This window comes from Erinaceus europaeus, chromosome 13 (genome assembly GCF_950295315.1).
Source record: "Erinaceus europaeus chromosome 13, mEriEur2.1, whole genome shotgun sequence".
In the NCBI taxonomy this organism is placed as follows: domain Eukaryota; kingdom Metazoa; phylum Chordata; class Mammalia; order Eulipotyphla; family Erinaceidae; genus Erinaceus; species Erinaceus europaeus.
Window position 1 is genome coordinate 34,956,892 of NC_080174.1, and position 11,829 is coordinate 34,968,720.

Here is an 11,829-nt window from a genome sequence, read left to right on the forward strand (position 1 = left end):
TACCAGCTTTATTCTAATCCATTCCCATATGGAGGATGCAATGATGTGTTGCAGTGTTGTAGATTGGGATGTCTATTTGGATGAGTTGATTTGCACTGGGCGTGGGGAGAAGAGAATCAGTATGCTGGAATAGAAGGAAATGGGAAAAAAATTAAGTGTTCTTTGATCACCTACTCAGTTCTAGGTATTTTTATCTGAAGCTAAGAGAGAAGTGTCTTACTCACTAGATGAAGTACTTCCTTAAGGGGCACCTATAAAAGAAATGGACTAGATGGTGCTGCTTTGGGCCTGTAAGTGACACATAATGAAAGCATTAGAGGTAGCACACATCTGACATGAATATTGGTCCCATCATGCTTGACACCCTCATAAGTCCTGAATCAGCTCCTACAAAAGACTTATCAGGCTTAACACAGAAGACAGGATAAAGAATGTGAGAAAAATTTATATAAGCATGAGAGATTACCCTGGGGATTCCAACAGAGACTGGAGGTCAGAAAACCTATATTGTGCATGTGAGAGAAAAATTAGTATTTATCATTAATGTGATTTGATTTGTAGCAACAGACTGGTGAATAAGAAGAATAATTTCCTACTAAGTCTAGTATGAAGTCTTGAAGGTTGGTATGTTCTAGGTTTTTAGGTGCAGACAGCACAATTCATTCATGCTACTTTAAAAATAAAGGAATGAAAGGAATGGGGACATAGAACTCTGGTTGTGGGAATGGTGTGGAATTGTACCCCTGGTATTTTGTAATTTCATAAATCACTAATTTAAAAAAAGTACAACTAGAGATGAGTGGAGGAGGGTATATAAAAAAAAGAAATAGAGAGAGAGAGAAAGGGTTGATAAAATAGCTCACTTGGATAGTGTGCTGCTTTTCCATGTGTACAACCAAGGTTTAAATCTGGCTCTCCCCTCACTGAAGGAAGCTTTGGTGCTATGGTGTGTTTCTCTCTTCCTCTCTCTCTCCCTCTCTCTCTTTCTCTCTTCTCTCTCTCTCCCTGTCTCTTTCTAAAATAAAATATTAAAATAATTGTGTTAGATGATGTTAGATAACACATCCATTGTCTGGAACGGCATAGAACCAGAGCCTGTACAGTGAGAAGTTGTAATCAATTGGTAGCACTGCTGAATGGTGCAGTGTAGGCACACTGACAGTCCCTTGGGGGTGCTACTATTACTGCCTGGGTACTTCCACCAAGCTCCACTGCCCTCACTAAATAACTGACTGTAGGATACCTGCTTTCTCACAGTTTTTCTCTTCTGCATTCTAGTCTTGTACAGCTGCATCCAATTGCAGAAATTAGGTGACATGCTTCACCCAGGTTCAAAGGAAGCTGGATTTGTGAGCTCTAGTTTTAGTGTAAGAAGGCAGAATTCAAAATGTTTAAGCTTCCTCAATATGAGAAGGACATTCATGAGATGAGGCATAACCACAAGCATATCTCAGAGCAGATATGAGATAAGCAGACAGACTTCTGCAGAACAGCAAGAGGTTAGTAGCTAGTATTTAACTCAGTTAAATTTAACTAATCAAGGCAACTTGACTTTTAAACACTTACAGAAAGATTTTTCTGGTGATAACTTTTACTGGGAGACAGTTCATCCAGTAGAGCACAGCTTTATCATGCAGGAAGATGTAGGTTCTAGCCCAATAGGAGCACCATGCAAAAGGGAAGCTTCGTGAGAGGTGGTCTCTCCTTTATCTCTCTGTCTCTCTCTATCTCTTGCTCACTCTCTTCCTATTTTCCTTCACTTTTACCTGGACAAAAATAATAGTTTTTTCTTAGCAGTTGAATTATATTGGTACTAATTCCCAGTGAAGCCCTGAAAGAAGAAAAGAAGGAGGAGGAAGAAGACTCTTCTGTAAGAAAGAAAATATCAGGCAGTGTTTGATCTACACATTTTTTTCTACCAAATGTCACCTGAACTTTGGACAACATCCCCAGAAGCTGAAGCAATTACCACACTGCCACCCTGCCACAGATTTGAGAGCTACTAAGTAAGGAAAACCTAATGAAAGTAATCTAAACTCACCTGTGTGGTGCATTGCAAAAGTCTCCTAGACTGTAATTACAGACAGATTGAGTACCATGATCACACCAGTAAGGAGGGTTTGGAAGCGGATCAGCACAAAGAACTAACTAGGGTCAATAGAAGAAAAAATATTCATAATTTAGGAGTTGATACAGTGGATAAAGTATTGGACTTGAAGTCATGAAGTTCCAGGTTCATTTCCCAGCAGCATATGTATCAAAGAAGAAGGAGAATAAGGAGAGGGAAGGGAGAGAAGGGAAGAGAGAAGGAGGAGAAGACAAAGGAGGAGGGTGGAGGAAATTCAAGAGCTGAACCAGACCAATAGTTTTTCATAATCAAAATCATCTAAGGCAGAAATGTGCAATATATTTTATCTTAGATGAGGCTACCTAAACTACCGTGTTGAAAATTACCAAGAAAAAATGTTTCCATGTCAGAGTGTTTAGAACTTTGTGTTCACACATTTAATTATAAATATATTTCCATATTGTTTAATTTGAGTGATTATCCTTTTAAATATCTGCATAATATTCTATCATCTAATAAACAACTGATTTAATCATTTCTATGCTATGTTATAATTATATTAACTCAAACAATTAGAAAAGTAAGCAGAATTTTTCAAAAGTCTCTGTTGTCTTAAAAGGGATTAACTTTGCAGGAATAGTAACTGAATATATCTAGCTATGATCACCTGTTAGTTAGGTTGGCTTATAAATATTTTGCATAAAGAAGGAGAGAGACTATTATGAGAGGGCAAAGTCAACTCTTTGAAAACTGAAATGAAAAATCTCTAAGAAGTCCTGGCAAGTACTCACAAAGTGGCAGCTACATACCTCAATATGGTTTTTATTCCAGGACAGATTTATTTTCAGGATACTTTGAAGGGAGATCCATAATTGTATTATCTTCCACCTGAAGTTCTGGAAACTGCTCATCTGAAAAACTAGGTCTGCTGTGGTGGGGTACAGGGGTGTGGAAAGGAGGGCTTTCAGGTCCTGGTTGCATGATGATGGAGGAAGACCTAAGCTAGGGCTAAGAATGTTTTGCAGAAAACTGAGAAGTTTTACACATGTACCATCAATTTAAATTACTATAAACCATTAATCTTCCCAATAAAAATATATTTAAAATATTTCAGTTCAGGGCAGGGGAGACAGCATAATTGTTTTGCAAAGAAACTCTCATGCTTGAGGCTCTAAGGTCTCAGGTTCAATCCTCTGCACCACCATAAGCCAGAGTTGAGCAGTGCTCTGGTAAACAAACAAAACAAACAAAAAGATTTAAGTTCTCATAATCTTTATTAAAAACAGAACAGTCAGGACTGGGTGGTGGTGCACCTGGTTCAGCACACATGCTACAATGCACAAGGACTTGGGTTTGAACCCTCTGTCCCTACATGCAGGGGGAAAGCTTTGAGAGAGTGTGGTGAAGCAGAGATGCAGGTGTCTCTCTGTCTCTCTCCTTATCATCCCCTTCCCTCTCAATTTCTGGCCATCTCTATCGAGTAAATAAAGATATTTTTTGTTTTGTTTTGTTTTGTTTTTTAAAGATTTTTTGATATTTATTTATTTGTTTCCTGTTTGTTGCCCTTGTTTTTATTGTTGTTGTAGTTGTTACTGATGTCATCATTGTTGGACAGGACAGAAAGAAGTGGAGAAAGATGGGGAAGATAGAGAAGGGGAGAGAAAGATAGATAACTGCAGACCTGCTTCACCGCTTGTGAAGTGACTCTCCTGCAATTGGGGAGCTGGGGGCTCGAACTGGGATCCTTAGGCCGGTCCTTGTGCTTTGCGCCACATGCGCTTGACCCACTGTGCTACCACCTGACTCCCATGAAGATAATTTTTAAAAAAATAACAGTCTTTCTACCTGAAAACATATTTGATATAAATCATTAACTATCTTAGAGTGTATTGAAATGCAGCATTTATTGTGGGATTACAAGGAGTGCATATGCTACAGCTTGGCAGAATGAACCAAAAAGAGAATTATGAGGGTCGGGTTTTGGTGCACCTGGTTGAGTGCACATGCTACAATGCACAAGGACCCAGGTTCGAGCCCCTAGTCCCCACCTGCAGGGGGAAAGTTTCATGAGTGGTGAAGCAGGGCTGCAGGTGTCTCTCTGTCTCTATCCCTCTGTATCATTCCCTTTCCTCTCGATATCTGGATGTCTCTATCCAATAAATAAATAAAAATAATAAAAGAATTTAAAAAGAGAGAGAATTATGAAGATCTCAAATTCATTCCCTCTGTATATCTATCTATCATCTATCTATCTATCTATCTATCTATCTATCTATATCTCTCTCCTCTGTCTTTTGAGGTACATGGTCTTTCTATTTATTTCTGGGCATCTACTATACTCCTGCTTTTCTATCTGGAGAGCAGAGATTTTGTTGTTGTTCTTGTTGTTGATGGTTGGTTGGTTGGTTGGTTGGTTGACTTTTGCTTTTCATGTTTTCTGCAGACTCATGATTTCTCAGCTTCCCCTCCCTGTGGCTAGTATGAGGTTTTGGCCTGCTGTGGCAGGACAGCTGGGCATGACCTTGCAGCTTAGCTCTGCCCAGCTAAGTGACTCAGCCCCTTTGTCCCTATTCCAAATTCCTGGGAGAGTTTTCCATCAATCCAGCTTAGGTCAGATGTCTATTCTCAAGTCAGTGACTGAGAAAGCAGAGAAGAGTCACATGGTATATATACTGTCCATCTCAAAGTTGTGAGTGGGGCAGTCTCCAAGGAGAATGTGGGTAGGGAGAAAGTGTTTGGCATTTCTGAGACAGACCCATGTCTGAAAGAGAAACCTATGTTTAAGAGAGACATGCCTAGCTGTAATGAAAAGAGGAGTGAATTTGGAGGAGGAAAAATCTGACATTTCTTAGTGACAACACTAGAGTACAGTACTAATCTCTCAGAGACTCATTTTCTCATAAGTAACCCGAGGGAGCAGAGCAAGATGAACTTAGAGCTCTTACAGACTCTGATTATTATTTTTATCTTCAGAATCTCATAATGTAAGAAACTGACCAACTCTAATATCAACATTACCATTACTAAAAACATTTTTGGAAGGCCATTATATGAGTTAGCAATGTTCCAGTCCCTAGATAGGCATTCAGTGAATGTTTCTTGCTTAGAGTGAAATTCTAAAAGAAGATAAGAAACAGACCTTTGATCTAAAAGACTTTGCTTTCTCTAGGTTTTAAAGACTTGAAAAACTAATACAGTGAAAATCACTCAATTCTAAACTAGTAAACTGCCTACTACAAATAAAGACAAAAGACTGTGTTAATTGCAGTTGCTTTGTATCTACACTAAAGTTATTTGAAGACTTCCTAAAATTTGCCTACACATTAAGATTAATTTTCCCTTAATTGAAATTCACTATGGAATTGGAAAAAAATTGTTACTGACTCTTTTAATACTTGGCATGGTCCTCTCAAATAAGGAAATAGTGAAAGGAAAACATTTAAAAATTAATACTAATCCCAGAAAGATGACCTCACCTATGTGTCTCAAAGCCTCACCTCTCCAGAACCCTACCCCACTAGGGAAAGACAGAAATAGGCTTATGGGTTGAACTGTCAATGCCCCTGTCCAGGGGAGAAGCAATTATGGGAGCCAGACCTCCTACCTTTTTTACCCCATAAATAATTTGAGTCTATACTCCCAGAGGAAGAGAAATGATAAGGAAAGATGACCAGGGGTCTCTGGACTCCAATTCCATCAGAACTATGGAGAAAGAAGAAAAAAAGGAAGGACATTCAGATGTAGTGGGTGTGGGTGTGACTTAGAAAAGAAGAGAGGACAGGACCATAAAAATGGTCAAATATACATATAAATATAGACAGACAGTTATTGAAATAATAGTCAACCCATATCTACAACCTTGGGAGATCTGCTATAGTTTCCAATGGAGGGAGTGGGGTATACAAAACTCTGCTGGTGGAAACAATACAGAATTATACCCTGTTATCTCATGATTGTGTGGATCAATATTAAGTCACTAATAAAATTTTTTAAAAAATACTAATTCCAGAGAGAATTTCAATTTCTCAATTTATTCAAATTTCTTCTAAAACAAAGACCCTGGCCTAGAGAGACAGCACAATGGTTATGCAAAATATTTTCATTCCTATGGTTCTGTGGTCTCAAATTCAAGTCCAATCACCAAAGCTGAGTAGTACTGCGTCTGGTTGAGTGCACATGTTACAGTGCTCAGGGACCCAGGTTTAAGCCCCAAGTCCTCACCTACAGCGAGAAGCTTTGCAAGTGGTAACACAGGACTGTAAGTGTTTCTCGGTCTCTGTCCCTCTCTATCACCCACTTCCCTCTCAATTTCTGGCTAACTCTATCCAATAAAAAATATATATTTTAAAAAGACACCACCATGACAAGCCAGAGCTGAACAATACCCTAGTTCCTCTCTTTCTCTCTATCCCTCTTCCTCTGTACCTTTCCCTCTCTATCTGTAATGAAAATAAAATATTTAAAATAAAGTCCCAAACACTGACATAAGCACATGACCTATAGCAGTTAAATATGTCTCTGCAGCTGACCCAAGGTATCTCTGTTTTCCCCAATTCAACCTCTAATTCTTCTTATATCCCATTTCTCTCTTCTCTACACACACTTGGTTGTATGCCTTGATTCTTACTAATTATCTACCTGTTCTATTTATGTGAAACATCTGTTCATCTATTATTTCTTGATTTAAAATAAAGAGTACAACTCAAGAGGCCAGGCAGTGGCACACCTCATTAAGTGCACACATTACAGCACTGCAAGGACCCAGATTCAAGCTTCTGGTCCCTACCTGCAGGGGGAAATCTTCACAAGTGGTGAATAGAGCTGCAGGTGTCTTTCCATCTCTTTCCTTCTTTATCTCTCCTTTCTTCTCAGTTTCCCTCTGTCTCTATCAAATAAATAAGTAAATATTTTTAAAAGACTACAACTTAATCAAATTAAGTCTATTTATTTATCTAAAGCTAATGGGGAATTTGGGTAATCCAAGTCCTTCTGGTAGGAGAGCCCTAATGTACTGAGAGAAGCTGATGTTAGAACACTCTGGTCTGATGTTAGAACATCCCAGGCTCCCTGAAAGGGTAGACTTTACTATCACTATTTATGCCTGCTTGGCCCTGGGAAATAGGTTTTTATTGTCCTTTTTAATTTTTGAAATATCAAATGTTTCTCTTTTGCATGTAAAATTCATTATCTTCTTCCCTAAATTCAAGTTTCAGAGTAGAAAAGTAGATAAAGTATGAAGTAAAAAATTTCTATAATTCTATTCTCTTAGATGATGACAATTACAAGATACTCATTAGTACTTCCAGATATGTCTATATATACACTATATTTATTTCTATATATTTTAGATATATAGACAAATGCACAGATCTATATGTTGTGTAAACTCCAAATACTTGAAACATAGTACACAATATATGTCATATTCTGTATGTGTTTGGCAAAAAGGGCATCCTATTCTCAACTTTTTTCTGTGATCTCTTTTCCTTTTGTTTTTCCATTTTTAAAAAACTACTACTCGGGCTGGGCAAATAGCATAAAGGTTATATGAAAATATTTTCATGCCTGAGGCTCTGAGGTCCCAGGTTTAATCCTTATCACCACCATAAACCAGAACTGAGCAATTCTTTGGTTTAAAAATGAAATAAAAATCTAAGCACTTAAAACTTCAAATTGGAAGTCAGATTGAGTTTTAACAGTGGGCTCAAATTGTTAATACATTTCTAATAATGACTTGTTCTTTGAAATATTGTCTTCAAAAGGGTTAGACCAGAGAGAACAGAAGCAACTGGTAGCGTTACTTTATGAGACAGTCATATATAAATAGAATAAAAGGCCATAAATTATGGTGAGATCTTGTATGACACAGCAAATTCTAAAAATTTGGATTTTTCAAAGTTAACCCAATTGCCAAATAATTTGGTTATAGCAATAACTATCTATCACCTTTTTAACCCTAAAACATCCGGAAAATTCCCCTTTCTCTGTAGAACCCATACATCTCCCAGGCCTGGAGTTTCTGGGGTGGAGCCCACTTTCCTGCATGCTTCTCTCAATTCATACCAAATGATATTGCATCTGCTGATCCCAACCTAATCAATGCAGTCAGTACCACCTCAGCATGTTTTACTTTGGACTGTGTCCAGAGACATCAGGCATGGAGTGTCAACTCTTCAGCTTCATTACTCTGGTGAGACATTTCCTAGCTCATAGGACTCATTAATTCTATTTCAAGTGGCAAACTTCTTAACAAAACCTAGATATAGACCAGGGCCTATAAGATAGGCCATATGTACATGTATCCATAAGTTAGGGGGAAATATATACCTTAAAGCAATAGAAAAATTGTTTGAAGTGAGTCAAAAAATGAAGCAAGAAAGTAGAAAGAACTAAAAAAAACCTTAAAGTACCTAATGAAATAGTTTTACTTAGACCTAGATACACTTCTCACCTACCTCTTATTACATGTCCCCCAATCACTCCAAAGCTAACCCTGTCAGACAAAGTAAGGACAAAGTAAGGATGGGCTTCTTGAATCTTTGATGTTGTCTAGACTAGAGAAGTTTTCAGCTATTATGGCCTGAAGAATGCTTTTTTCCTCTCTCTTTCTTCCTCTGGTAAGCCAATAATGTGTATATTGTTTCTTTTGAAGTCATCCCATAGGACTCTGTTGTTGTTTTCAGTATCTCTTAATCTCTTTTTGAGATCTCTTACTTCTTTTTTAGTTGTCTCCCCTGCAGGTGGGGAGCCAGGGGCTCGAACCAGGATTCTTACACTGGTCCTTGCACTTTGCGCCAGGTGCGCTTAACCCGCTGCGCCACCGCCCAGTCTGCCCATTTAAAACCAAAAGCAAAGTTTATGTAAAGGTGGGCTAGGTCAATTTTTTATTTTATTCTTATACATCATAACAAAGAAAAATTAGATCCACAGAAAGAGAAGAAAGAAGTAGGAGTGACTTGGAAGCACAGATGAGGGTCTGTGACCTTAAGCACTTCCATACACTCCTCTGGATGAATTCTATTTTTCTTTAATTTTTAATTATAAAATGGAAATATTGACAAGACCATGGGATAAGAGAGGTATAATTCCACACATTTCCCACCACCAGAGCTCTGTATCCCATCTCCTCCCTTGAAAGCTTTCCTATTCTTTATTCCTCTGGGATGGACCCAGGATCATTATGGGGTGCAGAAGATGGAAGGTCTGGCTTTTGTAATTGCTTCCCCGCTGAACATGGGCAAACATACTCCCAGCCTGCCTCTCTCTTTCCCTAGTGGGGCAAGGATCTGGGGAGGCAGGGCTCCAGGACATATTGGTGGGGTCGTCTGCCCAAGGAAGTCAGGTTGGCATCATGGTATCATCTGGAACCTGGTTGTTGAAAAAAGAGTTAAGATATAAAGCAGAACAAATTGTTGACCGATCATGAACCTAAAGGCAAGAATATTGCATATGAAGATTGGGGTCTCCGTTTTGGAAAAAGATAATAGGTCTATTTTAGATTAAAAATAATAATAATAATAGGTCTATGTTAGGTCCAAATGACCCATGACTTTACTAGTTTCTGCCTGAGCCTGACATATGATATACAGGTGGACCCAAGTTATTGTCTGGGGAGATGGTGTCATAGTTGGAAAAAGGACTAGAAAGCTGGATCAGGGAGGAGAGTAGCTCCCAAATATGGGGAAAGCATATACATATTGTTAACTGTAAACCCCACCAGTTTGATCTGGGGCCCATATTCAGCACCGGAGTCTATGTAACCTCTGTATCTCTGTAGGCCTGAGCTCACATTCTGTGGTCACGACTAGGAGCACTCCAGGTTGCACAAATTTCAGAACCCATCTTCCTCAGGTGGAAGGTAGAGTATGTTATCCAACCTTCCTTCTGAGAATGGAAATCTCTACCACTGTTGATCTGCCTTGAGAGGCCCACAAAGGTGTCAATTATATTGTTCCTGATGAAGATGACCAATGACAGTGGCTAGAGGGATCTGTTAGAGGTCTAGGTCCATTTGAATAGCTTTCTATTGGAAAAAAAAAAAAAAAGCCATGTCACAAATCCTTCACTATGAGAGTCTAGGTTGGAGGCATAAAACAGTTAGTTTTGAAAACATTTTTTTTTTAATTTTTTAACCAGAGCACTGTTCAGCTCTGGCTTATGGTGGTGCAGGGGATTGAACCTGGGATTTTGGAGCCTCAGGCATGAGAGTCTGTTTGCATAACCATTATGCTATCTATCCTCTACGAAAACATATTTTATATAGTTATTTTTTAATTAATTAATTTATTTATTTACTGGGAGAAAATTAGAACATCACTCTGGCTTATGCGATCTGAGGAACTGAATTTGGGACTTCATATTTGATGCCACTATGCCAACTCCCAAGCCTTCATGAAAAAAAGTAAAATTCTGATTTAAAAACTTCCCTAGTGGTTCTGAAGAAGTGCAAAGAAACCCTAAGAAGTCTTTGATCCCCAATGATGATAGCAAGCTGACAAAGAAATTGCCAAACAGGCCACACCTTCACTAAAGTGATTCAGATTTATTCTTGCAAGGTTCCCTATGATGTCAAACCCCAACCCCCATGCTACTCAGCTCCCTGTGAATCCTCACTTTATATTAGCAGTGGTTCTGGTTATTACGCACTTACTGTGTGCTTCCTAAGTGCTTTTGCACATGTTCTATTTCACTCTTTAATTGTTAAAGTAGGCATGTTATTGCTCAATTTTACAAAAGAGATAACTATGGCTTAGGTAGATTTTTTCAATTATTCAAGAATACATAGGAAAGAGGTAGTGGAGTATGATTCTGGTGTCTGTTCTCTGGCTTTCTCCTTCCTGGACTAGCCCAGCTTGATGCCTGTTGTCTAGAACTAAGGCAGCATCAGTCTTGAGCAGAATGGTGTTATCTGAGATCATGATTCCAGGTCTCCTCTGAATGTTACTTTCAAATACTAGTCTTTTTCAGAGCAAGAGGCCACTCACCCCAGCTATCACATACAGAGAGGTTTCCTTGGTCATTTCCACCATGCTCATGTCCAGTGTTGCACAAGTGAGTTCTGAGGGCTATACAGGCTGTGCTATAGGTTGGAATGACCTCACACATCTCTCTCTACCCTAGACTGGTCCTCCACCTACCCCAGTTCTGCTGCCTCTATGATAAGAATGCCAGCCCAATACTTAAGAAGTTTGCCAGGGGCAGGGGTAGATAACATAATGGTTATGCAAAGAGACTTTCATGCCTGAAGCTCCAAGATCCTAGGTTCAATCCCCTGCACCACCAAAAGCCAGAGTTGAGCACTGCTCTGGCTAAAAAAAAAGAAGTTGGCCATTCAGGGTGGCTGGGAAATAGCTCACCTGGTAGACCTCAAACCTGAAAATGTGTTAGACTCTGTACCACATGAGAAGACCATGGACAGCACCAGTGAGAACTCCATGGATAGTGGAGCATTGCTGTGGTATCTCTCCTTTCTGCCTTTCCCTGTCTTCTCGTCTAAACAAGCAATGAAGAAATTGAACCTTAGAAGGTCACTCACATATGCAAAAGCCTGAGTTCATCTCCCAGCATTGCATAAAGTTTTTTTAAAAATGCCTTTTATGGTCATCGAGATAGCTCATTTGTGAAAGCATCTACCTTGCCATGCAAGCAACTCAGATTTGAACCCATTTGTGAAAGCATCTACCTTGCCATGTAAGCAACTCAGATTTGAACCCCTGTTTTCCACTGCATTGTGAAATTATCTAATGCTGTGTTGTCTCTTC

At 39.0% G+C, this 11,829-nt stretch overlaps 1 long non-coding RNA gene across 1 annotated transcript; it reads right to left on the reverse strand.

The window, feature by feature from the left end:
* Positions 1–2,041: 2,041 nt before the first annotated feature.
* Positions 2,042–6,955, reverse strand: LOC132542498 (uncharacterized). Its single transcript, XR_009553508.1, has 3 exons — positions 6,855–6,955; positions 2,878–2,996; positions 2,042–2,144 (listed from the first exon to the last, which is right to left on the reverse strand). It is a non-coding gene; the product is annotated as an uncharacterized LOC132542498 (long non-coding RNA).
* Between the last annotated feature and the right edge of the window lie 4,874 nt (positions 6,956–11,829).